Source organism: Vidua macroura, chromosome 3 (assembly GCF_024509145.1).
Source record: "Vidua macroura isolate BioBank_ID:100142 chromosome 3, ASM2450914v1, whole genome shotgun sequence".
Lineage (NCBI taxonomy): Eukaryota > Metazoa > Chordata > Aves > Passeriformes > Viduidae > Vidua > Vidua macroura.
This window is the reverse complement of record NC_071573.1, coordinates 78,768,712-78,793,088: the sequence shown is the minus strand read 5'-3', so window position 1 is coordinate 78,793,088 and position 24,377 is coordinate 78,768,712. Positions and strand designations below refer to the sequence as shown.

Below are 24,377 nucleotides of genomic sequence, written 5' to 3'. Positions count from 1 at the left end.
CTTCAGCTTGGAGCTTCCTACAAGGAGAATTTGGATTGCATGTATATTTTATCCAGGCTGTGTCAGAACCCCAAACATACATTCTTTTCCTGCGTAGGGTTTTCCTGTAGTAAGAGCTGGAGAACTATGGCAGTTTCTCTCTTAACAAGGTGGTGTGCAGTGTGTGGTCAGGGCTGCAGCAGCTGTGTCCCAGGAGTGCACCTTGGTGAAGTTAACCCTCATACCTTAAATGGTAGCATCTGACTGCTAATAGACAATAGTAATATGTAAACTTAGATGTGTGAGCTGTCACTTCAAGAAGGGGCACTTGGTGCAATGGAGGAACTGCCTTCTAGTTCGACAGGAATCCTTCCTTGTGAAAGCTTGCAGTTAGCAGAATTGAGTCTCACAGACTTGTCTCCAACCCCTTAGTTCTTCATTAGGTCTGACAGGGTATCATACACATGTCTTTGAAATTAATCCATTCTTTGAAATTCCTGTGATGCTTCTTAGCTTAAACACCTTGAGAGAGAGAGAGTGAGAGAGAGAAGTGTCTTTAAACAGTTCCATATTTTCCCATATAATTATTGTAGGAGCTCCTGTTGTCTCCATTTGCAATGTTTCCTTCTCTCCCAAGCTGAAGTGGGCAGCTCTGCTGCAGCAAACACTGTAGCATCCTTTCAGCATTGCTGCCAGAGCCATCAGTTTCCAGCTTCAAGGGAGGTGCCCTGTCTCCACAGATACTTCCAGCTTTTTCTTGGCTGCTGGTGCATTGGCTTGGCAGCCACTCTTGTCCGGGAGAGCTTTTTAGAGACTCCAGTGCTTATTTTTGTATGGAAATCTTCTGGACACAATGTCTAACTCGGGAGGTAGGCAGCTGCTTTCCACACTGCACCAGGCTCTGTGTTTCACTTCTTTATTGTGTACAAGGGGTTTGGCTTGGAAGCCTGTGCTTCCTCTCTGTGCTGCTTGTTCTTCTGAACAGTTGCAGCAGTCAGCATCCCTTCAGATCTCAGGGGGAGACCTTGGAATGCAGTGGCAAACATCCAAATCTTTTCAGTGTTGGGGGAATGCCCTGGCAGGGTGATTGTTGAGGATCACTGCAAGATAGCTAGATGGGGCTACTTCCCTCCATCACCAGGCAGGCAAGAAAAGAGAGAAACCAGAAGTGGGTACAAGTTTCAAGAGGAAGGCAGCCTCTTCTCCCTGTGCCTGTGAGGGAAGCACCCTGATAGCCCATGCCACCAGCTGCACCTGATGCAGAGCAGCACTGATGGCTCTTCCCTTCTCCCTGCAGTCTGAAGATGTCAGATGGGCTCTCTGCTCTCCCTGATGGTTTTGTTGTGGCAGGGCACCCCACGAACACAGTCCTTCTGAAGAGCTTCCCACATTTATGGGGATAGAGCAGGCCAGCCAGACTCACACACCACAGAGGAGTGAGTAGTATATGATGAACTTGCTCCTGATTTCTAATGTGAAACCTTGCTCACTGATGTAGGGGGAAAAGACAAGCACATGCTTCTTTTAGAAATGCTTTCTGTTACCAGTTTTTTCCTCCACACTGCAAAAAATGGTATTAAGGGCATAAATAATTTTTAAGGGAATGAATCCTTTCATAAACCAACATTGCTGCTTTTGCCCACATAAGAAAATTCACTGTGGAGTCTGTTCTTCTAGCTGGGGAGCACAGCACTGGCCTCTTGGGAAGCAGATAGATAGACCCTTGCAGAAAATGGAGCTGTAGACACATGGTTCCCTGCAAGTGTGCTGAGATAGCCTTTTCTCTTGTGCCAGCAGGTGACAGTCTCCCCTCCCAGCAAAGGGACTTCATCAGTCTTAATTCTTTAACATTATTGTAAAAGTGAGGCTCTATTCTTAAGGCAAGATGGAAAAGCTGGTATCCTCAGTTTTCTTCAGACATTTCCTTGGTTTTTTTTATGAGCTCATAGAAGCTACTGATTCAAGTCAGAAAATACTGAATATTGTGAAAATTGCAATGTGTACTTGCCCAAGAGAATTTGTGGCTGTATATTACACTTTCTCCAGAATGGTGTGGAGAGGAGGAATTTTCTGTCCATTCTGAAGATTTGGGTGTTTGGTTTTGTAAACCAAAAAACTAGGTTGTTGCCTAGTGTTGTTGCTAGGGATCTCCAAGATGTAGCGTCCAGGACTGAACATGTTTTGCAGGATGTTTGCTCTCTCATCATTGCCCTGCTCTCTCTAACCCCAGCTTGCCACTTCCTCCATTTAATGAAGACAAAGGGTTCTTTATTGTATAATAGTCAAAATGTAATATGATAGTGTTGCAGGAGAGCTGGTGGAATGGTACCAGGTGTTTGGTGTTTTCTGTTTCAGGGAGATCTGCAGCTGTAAGAATGGCTTCTGTCTTACTCAGTCTCTGTGCAGGAAGGGAAGGCAGGTTGGGAATACTTCGTGGTGTAGCACCATCTGTGCAGCCACGAGCCTTTCTGGGGGCTGCAAATCGATGTGGATGGTATTTCTCACCACATGTGAAAACCTCTGAGTAGGCAAACCAAATAGATGTGAAAACCCATACAGAATCTCCAAAAGATCCAATTTTAAATCACATTTTTTCATGAGGGAAGTTTGGGCAGATCTGTTCTTGTATAAAGGCATTGGGATTGTTTTGTCCCTGGCCTCTTGTAGAAGAAGCAGCTGAGGTTTCCTTACAGAATGTGCTTTTAGTTAGCTGGTTCTGATCATCTGTTGTAGATATTCCTGCTGTTTCTGTTTTACTTTCTGTTGTGCTCCAGGTGAGCCAGCACATCTTACAGTATTGTCTTTCCTGATGGGCATATGAATACAGCAGGACTGATAAATTGTTGTTTCAGAACTGCTTCTTGAAAGACACATCCATCACTTCATGGACAAATTCAATAACTAGAACATGCTTTCTTCATTTTTGAACATATGTCTCAGGAAATGTGTTATCCTATGTGTTATCCCACAAACACATTGTTCTTTGGAAGTACTACTGACTGTGCTTATTAATGCACAGTGAAAATCTCTTACAAAGAGAACTTGAATAGCCTGTATGGAAAAGTACCTTAATTCTCCTGTCTTTAAAGATTAGTTTCATTTTGCAGCTTCTCTCCCAACAACAAGTTTAAAATAAGATGCTTATTTATAAGTTGTCTTGGACAATTAAGCCATTGAGGCAGTCTCAAAATGAGTTAATAGCAGTAGCAGCCTCCTGTTCTCTCTGAGAAGGACATGTAACTTTTTCTTCTACTAAATTGTATATCAGAATTTAAAAAAGGTTTCTTGTAAATATTCCCTTGCTGAAGAAGTGTTCAACCCACCACTGGATCCAATTATATTCCCATATGAAACCATCCTTTGACCCACTAGTATCTTGTATTTTTTCTGGCAAGTAGAATACATACAACATAAGCCCTGAAACTGAATTCATACTAAAGTAATTGTACAATTAATTTATTTTAGAAGTGGCAAAGTCTTTCCATATTCTCCCAGTATATATGCTAATTAATATTTTATAATCTCACTCATACCACATAATAGTTGGGTTTGGAATGGGATGCCTGGAGATCTGTGGAAGCTGCACACTTCGTGTGCTGCAACAGTGCTTTCAAACCTGAAGGAAACTAAATCAGGTCCTCATACACCACGCTTTCCTGATTGAAGAAACCACTTTTGGCTCAGTAGCTTTCAATTGTACTGCTGATCTCCCAACAGTAGTACACTGCTATTGATTTCACCTTGAGTAATCATTTCACTGCCGTCCTTACATCATTGCCATGTTTTTGTCCTTCGCCCTTGACTGAGCTTTTGAGCAATGAGCATCTGGTGAAGGTGATGACAATGATGAAAATATAACCATTGAGGAAAAAAAAGCTGCCAAGGACGTTTGCACCAAGAGGTTTGTGTTGGGTATTCAGCTTCATAGGTGAAGCAGCAAAATCTTGTCAGGAGGTCATTCATTTTGAGAGTAATTGGACAGGACGTTGCAGGTTTTCATCTCGTGCTCTGAAGAGTGGTCATGCTGGTCAAAATGTCAAGCTAGTAAAAAGTCATCTCTTGATTTTTCTTTTAAGAAGAGATCAGCCAGGTCTACAGCCTATCCTGTGTGTTTCTTTACCTACTGTATGGTGACATCATTTGGATCTAGCTGCTGCTGAAATAAAAGGCCATTTTGCCACCTGTGTTCACCTGCCTAAAAAGCTACCGTAAGCGGAGAAGAAAGAGAGAAATACTTTGAATCCATCTGTTAGGATGGACTAACTGCCAGGTTAGGAGGGCTGTTCAGACCCATGTGAGAACTGAATAATTGTAATGTCTAGTTTCTTTTGCAGCCCCTCAAGGAAAGTGTTTGTGATTATTTGCTGTAAGATACAGATCAGAAGCAATGTGTGCATTAGGATTTGGGAACCATCGCATTATCCTAGTGTAAGAGGAGAAAAAAGAGCCTGGGTAAATTTCCACATGTTAAGGGACACCTATTATCTGTAGCATAGATACCATGAACTATTTTAAAAAGGTACCTCTTGAAAGCAAATTGCTGAATTTCTCTTTTTAGTTGGTGGATCAGAAAGCCTTTACCCTCTTGTACAGCTTTTGCTCCAGTATCCTGCATAGTCATTTTGCTGAGCAGTGGAAGGCACAGAAGGAAGGAGGGTCACTGCATGCTATGAAACCTCTCCTACAGCCCTGCAGTAATAGGTTCCTTTTTTCTGGCCTGTGTAATACCTGTCAGCTGCCCCTCGTGCCATGTTTGCACAAGGATCATTCCTGCAGTGTATTTGGCCCCAGTTTGTGCTCTGGCTGAATTAGACCAAGCCAAACCAATATATAACAGCTTTTTCTCCTGGCTGGATTGATCCTAGGACTAAACCCTTCCCCGAGGCTATGTCTGGTTTTATATATGTGCTGGGTCAAGGTATTAACTGTTAGTCAAAGTTGCTGGCTTGTTCACTGTTCATTAAATATAAAGCAGACAAGCTAACACTGAATCGACTGCTCCAAAGCTGTGTTAATGTTTTCCTTCCTGACACAGGTGGGGACCTGACCTCTTTGCCTCTTACCAGTGGTTTTGTGTACAAGAAGCTTAACTTGTCTTTCAAATCTCACTTGTCAGTAGAAACAGCTGTGTTATGAAATACGGAAGCTCATCTCATCAGTAAAGGAAAGTACTCTTTTGCCCTGTAACACAGTACATAACAGGGCAATGTGGAAGTGCAATCCCTCTGCCTAACAGAAATACGTAAGTCAACTCTGAAACTCTACCTGATGTCATTTACTGACCCTTGGAGCCTTTCTCACCTTCTGAGCATATCCCCTAGGCAGTTTGGGAGCTGCCCAGTGCATTAAACGACATCTGAGATGCTTTGTGTTCCCAAGCAGTGCAGCTGCTTTTGTGGATGCAGTGAGAGCTGTACTCCAGTTTATAACTCCTTTACCCTGTGGGGGTAACAGCAGCTTTTGATCCTGAGCACCTGCAGCTCTGAGATACTTCCAGCCTTGCCCCTTCACTTCTGTTCAGAGGTGGTGGTACCACTCTATAACTCAGCTGGTGGGTTGGGAGGATTCCCTACGGAGGTTGCATCTGCTCTGTAACTCCTCTACCCAGAGCAGCACGACTCCTTGTGACTGCTATGCTCTGCTTTTGTCACAGTGGTCCTTGCTGTGCCAGAAAGCATCCAAATGAGACCTTCCACCCTTCTTTGGCTTTCTCAGGGTACATGAATTGCATCCTTGAGAGCAGTAATAAATGTGAATTTGAATATTGCTTTTTAACTTTTATCTTCCTTTCTCAGTGTTTCAATTAAGGCAAATTAAAAATTAATCACATAGCAGCCTGTAGTCTAAGGTCATGCAAGTTAGCAGTTTGAATTAATTGAATATGATGGGGGCATAAAGATAAAATGAGAGGTTTCAGGGGGTCTTACAATACTAATTCTTTAGGGATGAGCAAAATAGCAGACTGAGATTTGCTAGATTCAGAGGGATCCTGGGATAATCAAACCATCCACAGGTCTGGAATCCTGTACAGTGAGATCCTAGATAAATATCCAGACATATAGACAATTAGATATTCCATTGTCATTTCTTTGTCAGTGCAAAAAATACCCCATTACCCAAATGGGGACAAAATGTCATGTACACTTTCATGAGTATGACCATATCTACTCTAAGTATCCTGTGCTTACTTTAATTCTGGCTGGAGATTTGTCTCTGGTTTCACCCTCTGCAAGGTGGGATATTGGCACCACCAAGTACCTTTTTGAACAGCTAAATGAAATGTTACTTTTTTTGAAAAAAAAAATAGGCAGTCTTCATAATAATAATAATAATAATAATAATAATAATAATAATAATAATAATGTATTTTTATAAAGTATCTTATGTAATTTTCTAAAATCAAAGCACGGGGCCTAAATAGCTGAGCTTCATTAAGCAGATGAAATGAAAAAAGAGAAGCATCTGGCAGAAGAATGGAGGGCAGTGTAAAAATAGAGGCATATGGTTGTTTGAGTAGCATTAGTAATTTCTGAAATTACATTGCCTATGAACCTCTGCTCCATTCAAAGTAGAAGACTGATCCAACAAAGCCAGTTTTCAGGACATTCACACAGTGTTCCTTTCTTCCTGAAAATAAGTGGCTGAAGCTTGGGGAAATCAGAGGTACCTTTTGGCCAGTAGAAATTTTTGCCACATGGATGATTTTATAATGTACCCTAAAAAAGTCTTCAGAAAACAAATCAGTGTGGTTTTTTTTTTTTTGTTTTTTTTTTTTTTTTTTTTTTTTGTTTGTTTTTTTTTTTTTTTTTTAAAATATGATGTTTTCCTAAACATGTGCCCTGATTCACTGTGTAAAAGGATCCTGGAGAATATTCCTTAAATAAACACACCCCTTGTTTGTACATATTTATTTGTATAGACTGTATGAAGAGTCTGGCTTGCTTTGTGCTGGGCTGTGGAGTTTTTGCTGTAACATGACTTAAAGGAAACAGGTATTTCAGAAACATTAAGGATTTTTCAAACTTTCAATCTTGAGTTAGAGTCCGTTTCAAACTTCTGTTGTAAACTCCTTGTTTCGGGGTGGGTTTTTTTTGTTTGTTTATTTGGGGGTGTTTGTTTATTTTTGAATTCTGCTGTTTTTTCCTTCTCCTCCCTTACATCATTTCCCCCTACTCTCTACAGTCATTGATTATGTTCCTTCTAAGAAATTTAGCTGGGTGTAGATGGTAGTGCATTCTTGCAGTACCACTGGTATGTCTCAGTAAATCTGGAATCAATGTCTCTAAAGCTTGTAAACCACAAGTGTAAGAAAATTAAATGATTCTCTCAACAGCACAGAGAAAGCCTGTGAGACTGGAATATAGATACATATTCTGGTCACATCACCGGACCGTGCTTCTTCTGTGTCTACTTGCTGTTTTGTCTGTCTGACCTTTTAATCTTTCTCATCCCATTGCTCTCCTAATTTGAGTCTTCTCAAACAGTCCAGGTTGCTTCAGGCCTGGCCACTCTGGAAGTGCTTTGGTGTACATGTTCATCTGGCTCTCCATAATGCTTTCCATCATGGTTATAACATAGGCAGGACACTGCTTCTTCTGGTGTCATACATATGCTCAATAATAATATCGTGGGATATGGATATGCTGCTTATTAAGAAAGACTTCAGAGTGTATAACTGCTGTTGTCTGTGGAGAATAGGGTCTTCAGGATTATTTCTGATTTATGTAATTGTGGACACCATTATATTTAGAGATTGAATGTTACCTAAAGTAGAGAAAGTCTTTTTGACAGTTTGTTGAAAATCCCCTGGTGTCTCTAACTGTACTGGACAAGTGATGTGGTGCAGCCAGTAGGGGATTATGCTAAATGGGAAATGCACATTTTGCTTTAATAGTCAAAGTGCAAGAACACCTTATTCCACTGTAAGAAGAAAGGCAATTGGCAGCTTGCTAAAGGAGGTTTTCATATTTTTGAGATTTTAATAGTGGTAAATACAATGCTCCTGTATGCTGAATGCTTCTAGTTGTGAAATAAAAGTCACACTAAAATGAGTTTTCCCACATAAAGGTGATTAAAATTTATTTCTGAAACAGAAAAGCTGTTTAGCTCTGTAGAAAGTGGTGAGACCTGTGCTGGTATGGAGTAAACACTGGAGAGGTTCAGCACTGGGACTGTTTCATCTCACTCAGTTTCCCATTAACAACTGCAAGTGCTCAGCTTTTCATGTACATTTTTAAAGTAATTTGGTTAGCAAAAATGAGATGATGTAGAAGTTGCTTCTCTCAGAAAACTCACTGGTGAGTTTTACTGTAATTTAATATGGTCTAGTGGTCACATTCAAAGTGAATAAAGTAAGAAATATACATTATCAGTTTTCATACTTCATTTAGTCCTATTTTTGAGGTGAAGAGATTGGGGGGAACATGAGTAACTCTGATAAGTTCTTTATCAAGCTATGCTAAAATAATTAAACATGGGCTACTTTACAACAACATCACTTTATTTTTTATGTCAGTTTAATAAAGTTGGTTTTAAATCACAATCTAAGTCACACTGACGTATCTTATTCAATCAAAAGAGCCTTTGATTCTTCCTTTGCCTGCTAGAACCAACAGTTCTCTAGCCACTACTAACATGTCCAGCCTGAGAGGTACATTTTGTCCTTCAGCACTGTATTCTTTATTTCCATTTAGGTTTTGGTTCACTGTGTCTAACAAGTGGTTTCCTCCAGTATTCCTGCTTAGTCAGTTCATTCCTATTTTTGCATTTTTAGAGTTGATTTTTCCTGTGTAAATGTGGAAATTTGCACTTTATTGATTGCATCCTCTTTATTCCAGACCATTTCTGCAATTTGAAATGACTTTGAAAAGTGACCTCTCTCTAAAGAACTTGAAACTTTCCCCATTCTGATGTTAGAGACAGATTTCACAAGTGTCATGTCTGTTTCCTTGATCCCAAATGGGACTGTTGAACAAAACTGGACCCAGCATATGCATATATAGGAGCCTATCAGAAATTTCAGGACAATTTAATAAAGAAACTTTTAAGATGACTGCTGAGCTATTGATTTTCTACACCGCTGGCGCACCTAGCTTGCATCCATAGGTTGTATTTTCTTAGTTCATGTGTCAGTGTCAAAAGCCTTACTGAATTCAAGATGCATACACTGCTCTTCTTTTTGCCTACTGAGAGGTTACCCTGTCAAAAAGGAATATTGCATCAGACATAATTTTAGATGATTTTTGTGCTGTTAGAGATTTTTTATATTACTTTCATTCTTGTATTCTACTTGTGGCTGCTTAACCATCTATTTCTGGGTGGTAAGGGCAGGGTGGCAGTTTGTAATTCTTTTAAGTTTTCTTCTTTTCACCTGACAATCTTCACCTTCCTTTGTAGAATTTGTCTATTTTCTCTCTTCTCAGCAAGTTTATAAATAAAAACCTAAACAGGTGTGGGACATTGGTTGAGCATTTTAATTGATAATATTTTCCAGAATGTCCTGACCTCCCCCTTATTTTCTCTTATGGGCTTTCGTAGGTATAACAAGACAAGGCAGGAAAATGAGCAGGTATATTGGCTTAGCTGGACCAAAAAGCTCCTCCTCCTGGCCTCACACAGTGGCCAGAAGTGTATGGCTAGGGATGAGAAGGAAGGACAACTGTCTCTCCCTTGACTCCATATGATCCTTCAATATCTATATCATTCCTTTTCTGGCTAAGACGGGGTTGGATAACAGTGACCTAAGCTTGATTTCCTAAATTCCATAAATGAATGTTTGTGCTAGTTTCTGAAGGTAAAACAGTTCTTTTGCTACAACGTAATTGTTGCTGGATATTTCAATAATAAATGCTTATATCGTCATCAGAACTTTCTGGTAATTTTTCCTGATGTTACCCTATGACTGCTGTAGCTGCAGTGTTCTTTTATTCTAAACTGTGGCATGACTTTGGAAAGGGTACCTGGCCTAGGGAATTAAGGCACCTAGTTATATATTGTGTGAGAATTGAATGACTGTAGCACTATTTTGGGGATATGAACATGGTTGCTGGTTAAGCAGCATTGTTTATATTTAAAATGAAAACAGTAAGCAGCTTTTAGGGAAGAGTGATGAAAGAAGGAGACAGACTTTGATGAAACAATAGGAGAGAAATATAAGGTGCAGGATACGTTGGGTGAACATACTGAAATCATGGTGCTTTGAGGTGAAGAGCTGTAAATCTGTGTAAGTTTTAGAGATTAGTCCTTGAGATGTGAGTGTTAGAGTTACTTGTGTGTTTTATGAAGCTGATGATTGGGCAGATTAGGCTCTGCAAACACCTCACCAGGTCTAGGAATCCAACCCAATGCTTTATTTGCTTGTATCTGTCTAGGAATCCAAGCCAGTGCTTTATTTGCTTATATCTTGCTTTCATCTGTGAATGAAAGAAGAAATCTATATAATTTTATTTCAGTGTTGCTCGCAGCAAGTCTGAAAGGGTCTGCTGTTTCCCTTGGTTGCTTTACTTTTCATTTTAGCAGTGTTTCAAACACCACTGTCTTCTCTGGATGTGTTGGAGGTCTCCATGGAGAGCCAGCATGGTCAGGATGGGCAGTATCCAGCTCTAGGCTGCAGACTGGTATGATGCAGGAAACACTTTGGCAATTGTACTGAAGTGATGCATCTTCCTGAACATAATCCAAAACAAAACAAAATAACAGAAAGAAATTTTCCTTTCCTTTGGCACTTTTGCTGTAATGCTTACTCTGACATCACCTTTCCAGTCATTCATGTGGCATTCCAGGAGAGGCAAGACATGAATTCTAATACAAGTAATAAACAGGAGCTTTCCTTCTCCTCAAATAAATATGTAATTTAATATTGCAGGGACAGAAGATATGTTTTCTTTGGCAAGTCATTTTTAAGAGTCTTCCACACAATTTTTATGCTAAAACACTTAAGTTCTGTTACAGAGGGACATCCTTGCTCAGGCAAGAAAGGCAATCTTGTCATTCTCCTTGGGTTTGAAACAAGTTAGAAAGTAGATGAGGGAGGGAGGTTTACAGAGGCTCTCCCAGATTCCACGAGCAGGGAAATGTTTTGCACTAGCAGTGCATTTGGATGGGCACAGAAGAGGCCTGTGCTGCTTCAGCCAGGAGGCAGGAACATCCTATAGGGAAGAGAGGAAAGCAGGCTCCCAGCTCAAGGGATGTGAAGGCAAGGCTGTGCCATGGAGCTGTGCTGACTCCTGTTTTCTGATGCTCTGTCTCTGTCCTGCATGAGCACCACCAGTCATGTGGGGACCAGTGCCAGAACAAAATGTGGCCTTATCGGAGTTGCTTACAGATGAGGAATAAGTGTGTTGGCCCATAATGTTGTTTAGTCTGTTTAAATTTGTTAATGCATAATAATGTGAGAATTTAGCAAGGAATCCCATTCCTCCCCACTTCCCTCTGCATTGAGGCTGCTGCTCGTATTGTTTCCTTTCTTCTTTTCCTTCTTTCTCTTTTAATGTTCACCAAAAATGTGGAATAATGGAGTTTTACACTGCTGCAGCAAGTGTAGCACCTGCCATGTGAAATCTCTCCTTTTCTCTTTGAGTGAAAGCTTTAAGCAACACTTCTCCCAGGCAGAGATTAAGGCCTTGGAATTCCTGTCTGGGGTGGACATTTGATTAATACAGGGTCCTTTTATTGTCACCCTGCCTTTCTGCTCTTCCTCATTAGAAATCAGTGACTCTTCCCCAATTCATTCATGACACAGAGAAAAGAATGTCTAATGATACATATGAATACAGAAAATATATAGCATGCATTCAGCTAGTAAAACGAGCTATTTTCCCACATGGGGAGGGGATTAGGCAGGGGGGCATTTGTCTCCTGCAGCTGCTGGTAGAAGCCTCTGACAGATGGCAGTGCAATATATATATATATCTATATATAGATATTGATATATATGCACATGCATGTACGTGCACACACAAGTAGGAGAAAGAAACACAGTTGCTGTTCATAGGTAATTTTGTTTTGTGTTTGTTTCAGTGAAGGGATCTGGTGGCCTGGAGTTGTGGGGGGTTTTGCCTTTGAAGGCTGGAAATAGTTTTGCTCCTGCAAGCTGCTGTTTCCATTAGCACTTGACAGCACCGTTGGATGGGGGAGGATTTATTTGCTGGGGATTATCCAGGGAGGCACTCCAAGGAGGGGTGTGGGGGTGTGTTTTGGCCACAGCATGGTGCTCTGGGGACATAATCCTTCCCGTAAGGAATTGCACAATTTACAGAGATAGAAATGGGTATGTTGATAGTCCTCTGTAACCCTTTTAGCCCTTATCTCCAAGGTTTTCTCCACTTTTTAGTGATGTAGTCCTTCCAGACTACAGACAGGGTGAATATGTGCATCAGTTCACCTGGGATTAGGGTTCCACAAGTGCTTTTCTGCTGTCCTCTCCCTGCTGCCCCCCAGCTGAGCAGCTGCAGGTCATGCCAGGGCTGGTATCTGGGGCTTGCTGCAGTTCCCTTCAGCCTGGTTGGGAGCAGGAGCACAAGATCTGTGGTGCAAAGCCAAACCAAAGCCAAGCTCTCTTGGACTCATGCTTATCCTGTGCCAGGGCAGTGTAGAGAGGCTGCTGATGCAAAGAGAGGCGGGAGTTGCCTGGAGGAGACGTTTCAGGTCCAGCTGTTACTGGAGGGGATTTGATGGGGAGCAGAAGCTTTCTTCTGAAATGGCAGGATGGTTATGAGCAGTCTCACTGTTGGTGAGACCAGTGTGGTCAGGGCTTGCCTTACCCCTGCAGCTTGGGGCTGCAGGGTTTGGAGCTGGCTAGAGCCTAGCTATAGGGATACATGCCAAAGGTGCCCAGAGCAGCAGGGTTACCAGGTTCAGTGTGATAGGTGGTGTTACAGAACAGAAGGAGGAGGGGAAAAATCACCTTAGGTATCTATAAATCATAATGCAGAGTGTAGAAAGTAATGTGAATAAAACCATAAATATATAAATATTTTTGATATATATAAATGTATCATATATATATATATATATATATATATAATCGGTAAGGAAAGTTTTGCTTTGCTCACCTTCTTGGTCTCCATGCTCAACCCTGGTGGTCTTGTAGTTTTGTCATTCAAGTTTCTGACAGAAATAAGGATCAAAAAAAAAGCCCCCAGCAACTGTAGTTCAGGATGAGTTCAGGTGAAATGAACATGAATGAGGCAAATGTACTTGGACAGGTGCTTTGTGAGTGCTTTCTCAATGGAAGATACTTGTCTGTCCACTGCTGTGGAGGTTCTGCCTTCAAAGTGTACTGGATCTGCTCCAAACCATGAGGTGGCAGTGGCCAGAATGTGCCTTCCTTTATCTTTCAGTTGGTTTTACTTCTGTTTTTAATGTTTCAGCATAGTAATTATCCCAGCACCTCCCTGAGAAGCTTATTCTACTGCTGTATAAATTGACCTGGTTAATAACTGTTTCAGTAGTAATTTTTTTAATGCATTGTTACGTGGGTACCTGAAACTGTCAGCTTTCTTTGGTAGTGGTGCTACAGTTCAAGGACCCAGACCTAAGACCTCATAGAGGTGTTTCCACAAGCACCTGTTCACTTTGTCTATGGAGGTATGTCTCCAGCACAGAATGAGCTTCATTCGTGCAGCTCTGGCAAATGAGCTGTGACACACTCTTAGTGATGATGCTGCTGCAAGTAATCAGCTAGAGGTTACTTTCCTGAATGAAATGCATTTAAATGGCAGGGAAGGAGAAGACTCTGGTTTATTTAGATTGCTTTTCCCCATGATATTTGAATACTGCAGTATGTAATATGAACAGTTATATACAAAGATTTTTTTTCTTCATACGATACCATAAATCAAGAGAGAGTTTTAAAAAACCCAAATTACTTTTACTGACTTTGCCTTTTCCCCTGAAGAGCCCAGGAGCTTAGAGCTGAATGCTTCAAATGAACATATTGCTCTATTTATGCTGAATAAAACTGTAGATTTTTATGCTGGATAATGTATCTCTGAGACAAATATCATCACCTGATTTAGAGTCAGCCCTCTTTGTTTATGTTTTCATTCCCAGATCAGTGCTAAAGGAATAGTTACAAAACTGCTCATCAGAGGTTTTGATAAACATTTTGTATAGTTGCAGAGTGATTAAGATGTTAATAACATGTTTGAGATATGTTTGAGGAATAACCTAGTGCTATACTAGCTGTTACAGAGCAGCTGTGGGTTTCTTCTCCTTACCAAAGAGGTGATAAATTAGGGTGTTTCACTGTGCAAACTCCATCCTTTTTCTAGATTTAAATTGACAAGAATGGGAAAATAAATATGATGAAAATAGGTATAATCACTCAAAATTCTTCATTCAGAGTGCATGAATATAAATTGGGGGTGCATGAATATAAATTGGGGGCACAGGGGTCAGTTTGGAAAAGCAGAACATAAATTTACTCTGTAGTCTGTTTGTAACAGGCTCAAATGGTACCAGTTTAAAAAGAGAGAGCCTCTGAAGGAGCTGAGGCAGCAATGGCAGCACTCGCTCGCTCTCTGGCTTGTGCATGCAGGCGTGTACGGCTGCTTATTTTTCAGACAATTGTGCCAGCGCTGTAAGAGCTCTTGTTTGGCACACCACCACTTGAGTGCACTGAGACTGGGCTGCTTGTTTCATCCCAGCATCTGGTGAGATTAAGTATTAGTGCTGCTGTTTAATGAACAGTGTGTGGATGTGCATGAGTATTCGGGGTTGTTATTGTTTCCTCTGGTTTGTAGCAGACGAAGCTGTAGGGATGAACAAAGCCTTCCAGGCTGCCTACTACACAGATTAATTTACAGCTGCCAGTTTATATTAGTTGTTCTATTTATTCTGCTTCAGTGCTTTTTTGAGGAAAGGAGTATTTCTTAGTCAATTGTCTGGCAAAGAGAAAGGAATTCAAGAAATGTGAAGCAAACAAATTCGCGGTAATTAGACAAGCTTTTGGCAGATGAACTGTTTGCTCCCTTTTCTTATGATATTATGTTACATGGAAGGACTGAAGTTTGAAAACAGAATTTAAGTTGACATCTGAACTTTGTCTTTACTCTCCTGTTCTCTGCGTTGGTGATGCTGAGGCTTGATGAATGGCAGCTATAACCACGTCTCTTGTCTGCCTACTTAACGTAGCCCTACAGGAGGTTTTGACAGGCAGAGCAGCTTATGTCTCTTGTCTCTGCAGCTTTTATGATGCTGTAGATTTATCAGGAACCTCTAATGCTCTTTTTTTTTTTTTTGTTTCCCTGTAACTCTCCTTCTCTCTGTCTCTGTTTGCACTGGGTCCTGTTGCTGTGTGCTGACCACCTGATGCAGCCAGGGACTGCTGCTCTTTCTGCTGGAGATGTCCAAAGCTGTGCACAGCCCTGCACGCCCTGAGAGGCAGCTCTGTGCATTAGGTGGTTATCAGTGAGGGCACGAGAGAAATAGCTGAGAGTTTATCCAAGAGCCTTATGGAAATGTCTGAATATTGATAACGCAGACTGACTGATGTCTTGTCTGTTTTCTAAAATAATTGCTTTGGAGGACTCAAGTAGTTCAGAAGGGGATTAGCTGGTTTACTTAGAGCAGGATCAGGCACACTGGGGCATGTGCTCTTCTTCCCCACCCTCAGTGGAGCCAGTCATTTGTTGCCCAAATTACAGAGCGTAAGATCAGACTGGGCTAAATACAATCTGGAATGATCCTGCACGGAGGGTTCCTTCTCCTGCTTCCCTCTGCTGGGTTGCAGGGTGGGGAATAATGCATTGTTGGCCTCTTTGGAAATCAAGTGGAAGCTAGGAAGACAAGAGACACCCCAGGTGCTAAGAAGAGACCTGTGAGGAACCGGAGCCGCTGCTCTCAGGACCCCCCAGCATCAGGGGAGCCCATTCTCCACTGAGGTGTCCCTGATGAACTCTCAGCTCTGAGCGAAGGCAAGGAAGTGAAGTCTCTGTAATTCACTCGTAAACCTTGGCAGGTAGCAATTAGAGTATCTTGTGTGCTTGGATGAAAGTGTCTAATGAGAGATCTATCATGCAGAGATTTACAGAGGCATATGTACATATATATTTTTTTCTCATGATTTTTTTTTTTTCCTCCTGAGAAGGTGGTTTTGCACAACTATTTTGCTTGATAGTAGGTGATTAGTAGCAGGCATGACACCAGTACTGTGATCTTTGCTTTCTTCTGTCTTGATTGGACTTTGACTTTGGAGGTTGCAGGTGTCTGTGATGATGGTGCAGGTGTTTGCTGTGCAATGTGCAGCTTCATTTGAGAAATGCTTTCTAGTCCTCTTTTGATCTTTATCCTTTTGAAGGTCTTTGAATTGATTTGGAAATACCCTTTAATGAATGTTTTTATTTTAACTGTTTCATATCAGATGTTTCAAGTATATGTGTGCTCCATTAATATGAATTTTATTTGTTGACTGTGTCAAAAGTTACTTGATATGTCCTATATGAAACATTTCAAAACCTTGTTAGCTAATCATGTTGTTTTTAAGATTGTGTAGCAAAGTGGAGCTGGTACTGGATTTCTTCAAAGTGTACTTTGACATACAGTGGGTACTTAGAGTTAAACGTAAAATTAAGAAAAAAAAAAAACTTCTAAATGCACCAAACCCCAAAACAATCAGTGAGTTATCAGAAAGAAAAATGTTACCTGTGGATTTGTTTCTTGTAACAGTCTTTAAAGTGGTTCAGAATAATTATTACAACCCACTATTTTTCATCATTTTAATTGAAGTATCATTCCCTCTAGAAACAGCTCTGCACAATATTGAGAAGTAGCAGTTGTATTGTATAAAGATACACCAAACAATTCACTGCTTTCTAATACTTTTCTTTGTCCTGAATAGACATTTGTGAAAATATAGTACTTTTTGGTTACAAAGTAGGACTGTCAATTTTTACTGCAAAATTTATATTTTGTTGCAAGTGATTGTGTCTTTATTACCAGAGGTGCCAAGCTTTCACATTTTTATAATTACATGTAAAATTAGTTCTTAAAATTACATCAGTTCCTCCCAATGCCTCACTTACATGCCAGTTAAATCTGCTGCTCAAAAAAACTCTTAAGGAATCTTCTTTCTGGACATAAAATCTCAGGGCACGTTGGGTCATTTTCATAAGGTGTGAAGCTGAGTGAAATGTTTCTTTTTTTTTCTGTTGCAGTTGTGGGAGGTTTTATTCCTGGGTTGAAATGGCAAAACATCAGTCCAGCCCATTTAGCTGCTGGTAGGGATTAGATGTTCAGAATTATTTGCTCTGTGGCTGGGGTGGGTTTACAAGTGTGCTGCTTTGCTTTGGTCACATCGAGTTCCTCTGCCATGGACTGCAGCTGGTGACAGCCTGGGTAGCTCTTGGCTGCTGCACTTCTCCTTCTTAATGACATGAGAGCCCAGATATGGGATACTCTTATGTAATACTTTCAAGCAGTATTTTCCTTCTTGATTTTGATACAAACAAGATGACCAATCAAATGGTTTTTACCTTAATTTGTGGAAAAATATATGGACATTTAAATTGCTTTGCTATTAAATCACTGGTTTTTGTTTATGGAGTCACTTTCAGTAATTCCATATGGTTCTATTTTGTCAAGGAAAATTTATTTCTTGTTTTTTATCATATGCATTGTTTTATGTTACAGTTGAATAAAAAATCAATTTTATTCATTACTACATGCCATACAGCAATCCTGAGTAGAAGAGAGAGAACTAGAATATATCTCAGTACCTGGCTTCTTTATTCCATGTAGTTTGTGCTGCTTTGGTAGGCATCTAAAATCATCACACTTGTTTTGATTGTTATCAGAAGTGGAAAAGTCTGACAAAACTGCAGAGATCTTGTGTTTTTTTTTTTTTTTTCCTTTCTCTTTCATTCTGCAAAAACATTTATCTGTTTTTTTTCTATTGCATCACCTAAGTCAACAGAGGCTTCATCCTTGTCTGTGTGTGAAAGGGAAATTGCCCTCCTGTGCAGATGAGCAGGGAACAGGAATCAGACAGTATCTCTGTTAAGCTTCTTTAAACGTTTAGTAAGAGTTTAGAGTAAAACCTTTGACAAATATTGTGGTTGAAGACCTTCACATGAAATGATGGTATGGGTTTCCTGGTTTTCTTTCATGTGCATGAATGACTTAACAAAAATAATGGCTGTTGACTGTACTATAGAAATATATATTCAGAGTGTACATAATTAATAAGACCTTGAAAATAATTGGTGTGTATAAAAACTCACAGAACCCCACAAAAAGACTTTAAATTACATATATTATTTTCTTTTGAACATTTTCCTTTCAGCTCCTGACTTTTTTTTTCTTTCCTTCTGCTGTTTTGGAGCTTACTCTTGAGAGCACAAATAAAGCAGAAGGTGACTGGGATATTTTTAGGGGTTTTTTTAAGATACCCAGGTTGTAGCTATCCAGTTGTGTTAGCTGCTTTTGAACCTTTTGCCCTTTTTATTTGTGCCACAGATGGGAAGCAGGCAGTGTGCTGAGCAGGTATGCAGTCAGCAGCACAGCAGGTGTGCCTTCTGACAGACCTGCCTTGCCTGTCCACATGAACCTGTGCATCTGCTCTGAGCTAGGTTCTTATGCAAAGACTGGAAATGGTCAGTAGTGGCAGTACAGTGGGAACCACCACCGAGGCTGAATCCCATATTTGGGATTTCAATATCCAGAATTGAAATGGGACTAACCTAGTGCCCTCACAAACATACACAAAAAGTATGCTTTTAGTTTAAATTAGGTGAGGAAAAGTAGTTCCTGTATTTGCTAATATATTTTAAACATGATGGTTTGGAATGAATGTGAGAAAGTGAACAGGTCATTTTGCCAAGTCTTTCAGGTGTTAGTTGAACTATCAGACTATTCAAATTTGGACATTTAACTCTTAAACCAGCCTGTCTGCCTGAGACTGTCTTTTAGGGAATGGAAAGAGGCATTTTTCCTCTGAAGGGATGTTTAGAATCTTCAAAATAAGTGCCTAGTGTAGACTGCCTTCTGTTTCTTTCTCCATAAGCATGCTGTGCAGTCATTGAAGAGAAAGGGTCTGGGCTACCTGTGGATATGTATCCCCAGTTCCTTGATTCTCCTGAAGGGTGATGGTGAGGGAGAAAGGTGGGGCAGTGTGGCCAGCAGATTCTTCTGCAGGAAAAATCATAACAGCCTGTCCATTTGTTTGAATTAATTCCTACACATGGTGGTCCTAAAACTCCCCATCTTTAGAGAAAGCTAAGTGACATTTCATAGGCTGTCCATTCTGTTATCTAAAGAGCTCTTCTGTTTTCATGTGGAGGGCACCTCATTCCCACAGTCATAGTGCTCCAGAGCCCTTTGTTCATCTTTGCCTCTCTTTTTGCCCCCTTTAGATGGAGGGGCATAAATCTCTTTCAAACATCCAGCTAAAATGTCAGGGTCCTTAATGAAACAGTGACATAGGTTCTTGTGCTCATCATGAAACTTTTAAACAGAGAACAAATAAACAGCCAGTGAGTTCATAAATGTAAAGATTTGTTTTCCTGCAAGAACCATAATGATTCTCTGGTGCCTGTGCCTTGCAACCTGTCACAGTATCTGGTTTTAATGTGTGTGCCCTACAGTGGCTTTGCAGGTAGCTGAATTGTCCTTCCTTTGGCATCTCTAACTTTAAATGGACTAAGTTCTATCTGCTTAAACTTCCCCTCTACTGTTTCTTCCCTTTTTCATTTGATTTTCTTCTGAAAAGCAGTAAAGAAACTAGCAAAAGAGAGGGAAGTAAGATATAATGGAGAAATGCCATAGTTCAGTTGAACCCATACTTGAAATAAGAGCTGTTCCTTTTACAATTCATACTTGAAATAAGAGCTGTTCCTTTTACAATTCATATTTTGGAGTTGTATTGCAGGGTGGAAATCCCTGTTTGCCTCAAAGAGCCTACATGGATTTTAATAACAAACATTGCACCTAGCAGAAAGAATTCTTCAGCATGCTGTGTTATAGATTGAGATCCACAGACTAAATATTCCAAGATCCAAAAAAGTAGCCTAGAGATTTAAAGCTGTTTGTAAATATGAACAATAATAAGCCTTGTAGCTCTCTGGGTATCAGGAATTGGAGTGAAATAATCAAAGTTAAGAGCAAATTCCCTGTGATATAATAAGGTCAAAGATCATACTTATTTTCTACTTATGGTTTTGCATATGTAAGGTTAGATATGGTGAAAGTGGCACCAGGAATGGCTTTGCTGCTTTAATGACACCAAAATGAATGGTGGTTAAAAGGTTCTGGGAATCCTGTAGCCTCAGATGGGAGCTAAGGGCTATAATGACAGAAGAGTCTAGAAACAATCTTTAGCTCATTCTCTAAGAAGACGGAAGCCTTGACATAGCAAAATATTTTCTCTAAAGGATGGCTAGGTTATTGTTACATATGAGGTTTGCACCATCTAAGTAGAGGTGTGTGAAAATTAGAGGTAATATCCCTTTGTGGTCAGTGGAAGGGGCAAGAAAGCAGCTGGAATGATCCTGTGCCTCCATTATAGTTGTTTGCCTTTCTCCATCCACGGTAGAAGGAAATTTAACTAAATCAAAACTTTTTCAATATTTAAGTTATCCAGCAAAGTGTATCCAGCATGCTGACTATTGCAAAGCTTTGTGAGGGACTTGTGGGTTCTGTGTTAACCTCCTGTTAAGAGAAAGAAATGGAGGGAGTGACTAATATATTGCCTGTAAATAGTATAAAATAATGAGTGGGAGGAGCAGGGAATTGCAGAGAATTGGTTGAAGTCTCCAGGGTTTTGTCTTTCCCTTCCCCCTTGCACCTGGGTGGATCAATAGAAAGGGAGAGCAGTTGTGTAATGGCTTTTTTGCCCATCACTGTGTGCTGTTAGTTTGACACATGCAATTTACTTGGAAAAGCTTAAGTAGCCTTAATAACAGAAAGTCCCAGCAGAGCTGACACTAATGGTCTCCCCCGTTGTCAGTCTCAACAGAGAGATTAAGAACTGAATGAACAAAGAGACCCAATTACTATCTCCCCCCTCTGGATGCTGCTGCATGAAAACAGGTGTGAGCTATGGCTCTCTGCACAGACTCAGTCTCTCTGCCATGCCCTGGTGTGAGAGGGGTTTTTACTGTGCTCTCAGTTTACTGCCATTACTGAGGGCTGCTGCAACATCACCCAGTCCAGCTTTTTTTGCACTAATAGTGAAGCCCAGTCATGCCCTGATAACGCACATTATTGAGCACTCTTCAGACATGCACCATCCAGTACACTGTGCTAAACCCAGCCCAGCTATGTCTACCATTTTTTCTACTCAGTGTTTCACAGCCAAATCATCTTTTCTTGGCCCAGGCTCTCAGGCAGGTAGCAGAGTGCAGCTCTGCAGGGTGTGCAGCCAGAGACAAACATGTCCCCAGTGGACTGGACTTGCAGGAAGGTCTCAAAGGAAACAGAACATCTGTTTCTGCTTTTATCCAGAGCTTGGAGCAACTTGGTTAATAACAAAATATGAGCACTGTCTGTGAATGGCTACACACTACCCTTTATGAGTGTTGTTCCTCAAATATAAAACACAGTGCCAGCTCTCTTTTGCCTCCCTTCACTAGGACAGGTTTGTGCAGTCAATCCAATATTCAGTTAAAGAAATTGCTGCTGTGTGTGCTATAATTTTGTGTCTGTTTTTTATGGCTAATATGTGGAAGGCTTTAATTGCAACTCATTTCTCAGTAAGACTGGCCTTTTTTCAGGAATTTTTATCTTCTTCTGTTTCTCTAGCATGGCAGACCAAAAATTTCTCACCATTAGGAGATAAAAACATGTGTTTCAAGAGGACTCCAGGTGGGCTTTACCAACATAGGGTTTGATCGATGATGATGGACTGATTTTGAAAAATAATGTACCCCACCTTATTCAGTCTCAGTATTGAGGAAAAACATCGTCTTTCAGTGAACAGCTGATTTTTGAAGATACTATCCTGTTGACAAACTGTTAAACCAAACCTGTCTCCCCTGGATTTAGAAGATTAAAACCTAGATAATAATTACAGCATCAGTATCAACATTGTCTAGCCTTGTCAGTCTTTGCTTTATAGCTCATTGTATTTTCCAACATCACTTAAAATACTTTGCCAAGTACACCAGGTGAATGGTGGAGCTCAACATATTTATATTTCAAAGGCAGTGAAATAGGTGCTTTGCATTTTATTGACTGTAAGTATATGAACATTTAACTGATGTATATGAACATATTTCATTGATGGTTCTAGAGAGGAACAATTGCTCTTGTACAATATAATAACTAATATTTATGCTGCTAAAACCTAATATGCATGAAAAATAGAGGGTTTGGCTAAAACCAGGTTTGTACAGCTTTGTGTGTTTTTCTGTGTGCATACAGCATACAAAGGAGCACTGCACATCGAATGAATGCAATATTTAATCTAAAGTGAAATGCTTAACACTCATAGCAGCAGTTCAAAGATGAGGACAGCTTTATTAGTGTTTTAGAGTCACGCTTTCTTAAACTAGAATTCTTGTCTTACTGTGGATAATTAAAGTTTTGTTGTTGATCTCCAGCGATTAAATTGGCTCCCTTATATAGCACAGTTACAGTGTTGGTTTTTTAAGTGATTTGTGCATACATCAAAAATTGCAGGGAGGGGGAAAAAAGTGTTAATAGTCTTTATAAACAAAGACTTGCATGACTGATAAAAAGAGAGGAGTATATAAACTTCCTATTCCTGCCGAAACAAAATTTGAAATACCGCCTCCTTAATGGACTGGAGAGCATTTTGGGAAATATCTCTGTATTCCTTAAATCATATGCACTAAGCAAATATGACAGTTTATAAAGAAGTACTAATTTATTATAAATATTTACTCTACAGCCCCAGTGATGTTTTTGACACTATGGGCTTGTCCCTGGGAGATTCCCTTTTTTCTCCCTCCAGTTCTCTCTCAGTGTAGGAACTCAGCAATTGTTTTGAAGAGAATACTGGCAAAAGAAGCTTTTTCATTGCTTGTACTCTCTTCTTTCTTAGAAGCCTTTCATTCTTCAGCAAAGGCAGAAGTTCTTTGCCTGCCCTCCTTTGCTAACCCTTCCACTTGCCCTGATGATCATGTACAATCTCATACCATTTCACTGCTTTTTCAGCTCTTATTATCCACCCTCATGTCTCATTCCTCTGGTTTTGCAAGCAGCATCTGAACCTATTCCATCATGAAAGAAGACCAGACCATCACCAATTACATTTGCTCTTCCAGATACCTTCTGCAATTCTCTTCTCCCCCTTATTGCTCAATGTGCTGTCAGTAGTTGTTGGTGGTACAGTGACTTTTCCAGTCCAGCTTTGCACATTTCATTCTGGGCAGTGTCTTTCCTGACCTCTTCCTCCTCAAAGGTTACAATGTGCGCTTCCTCCTCAGCCTCACATCGGCTGTCATCTCTTGGCAGTCTCTGATGTTCTTGAAATCCTGCCCATGCTTTTGTTCTCTGATCTCATCCAGGACATTGGGTAGCATGCCTGGGCTCTTAAACTGTTCACGGCATTGCTGCTGGATCCCTCCTGCACTCTCTGCCACTCTGTCCAATTGCTGCTGCTTGATTTTCCTCACAAATACAGAACAGGGATCTATTTCACCTTTTCGACCCTTTGAGTTTCAGATTGTGAGTAGTCTTTAACAAATAATGTGTAAATTAGGAGCATGTTACGTTAATTTCACACTGCAGATACTATTTGCCAGATAGACTATTTGTATTGATGTGGAGTTACTTCTGTTAGCATGCAGTTTTCAAAGAGTACAAGTAAGAGATAAGATACCCAAGTGAAATCACACTAGCTGTGTTCCCGATGAACCTACTGAGGTGAACAGAATGACACAGCTAATCAAATTATCTTCAATTAGACTTAATTATGTTTTGCATGAATGTTTGTGGTTTGTTTTTGTTTGGTTTTTTTTTTTTTTTTTTTTTTTTTTTAAGAACCTTCTATTTTTCCAGTTTGTACATGAAATTATAAGAGCACATAACCTATGGAACTTGTACCACCTCTGAAACATTTTAGGAACCTGATTTCAGAGTATACCATTTATTCCTAAACTGAAGTAGCATATAAGTTCACCCAAGCTGTAAGAAGGGATGATCTCTGGAGATGTCTGTCCAAGTTCCATTTCTTGATTCTCACTTTAGGGTATGTCTTTTTGCACATCATCTTGAATGTGACTGTTGATAGTCTACCTGTAGTTTAAATACAGTTTATTTATTTGGTTATTTATATTTCAATTGGTATTTCCAATTAAAATGAAACAGCAAGGTATATTCACAGGTCAGTGACATTGTCATTGACAACATAGTCAGTAAAACAGTACCAAAAGGTCAAGTCACAGACATAACTGGTGCTTATTTTTCCAATGCCTGTATGGTTTTGTACTTAAACA

General features: G+C 40.2%; 1 protein-coding gene across 9 annotated transcripts in view; it reads left to right on the top strand.

Annotated features, from left to right (window-relative positions):
- The window catches only part of ANKRD6 (ankyrin repeat domain 6), an 83,727-nt gene that overhangs the window by 16,002 nt on the left and 43,348 nt on the right, over positions 1–24,377 (top strand). The gene's annotated exons all lie outside the window — the stretch shown is intronic.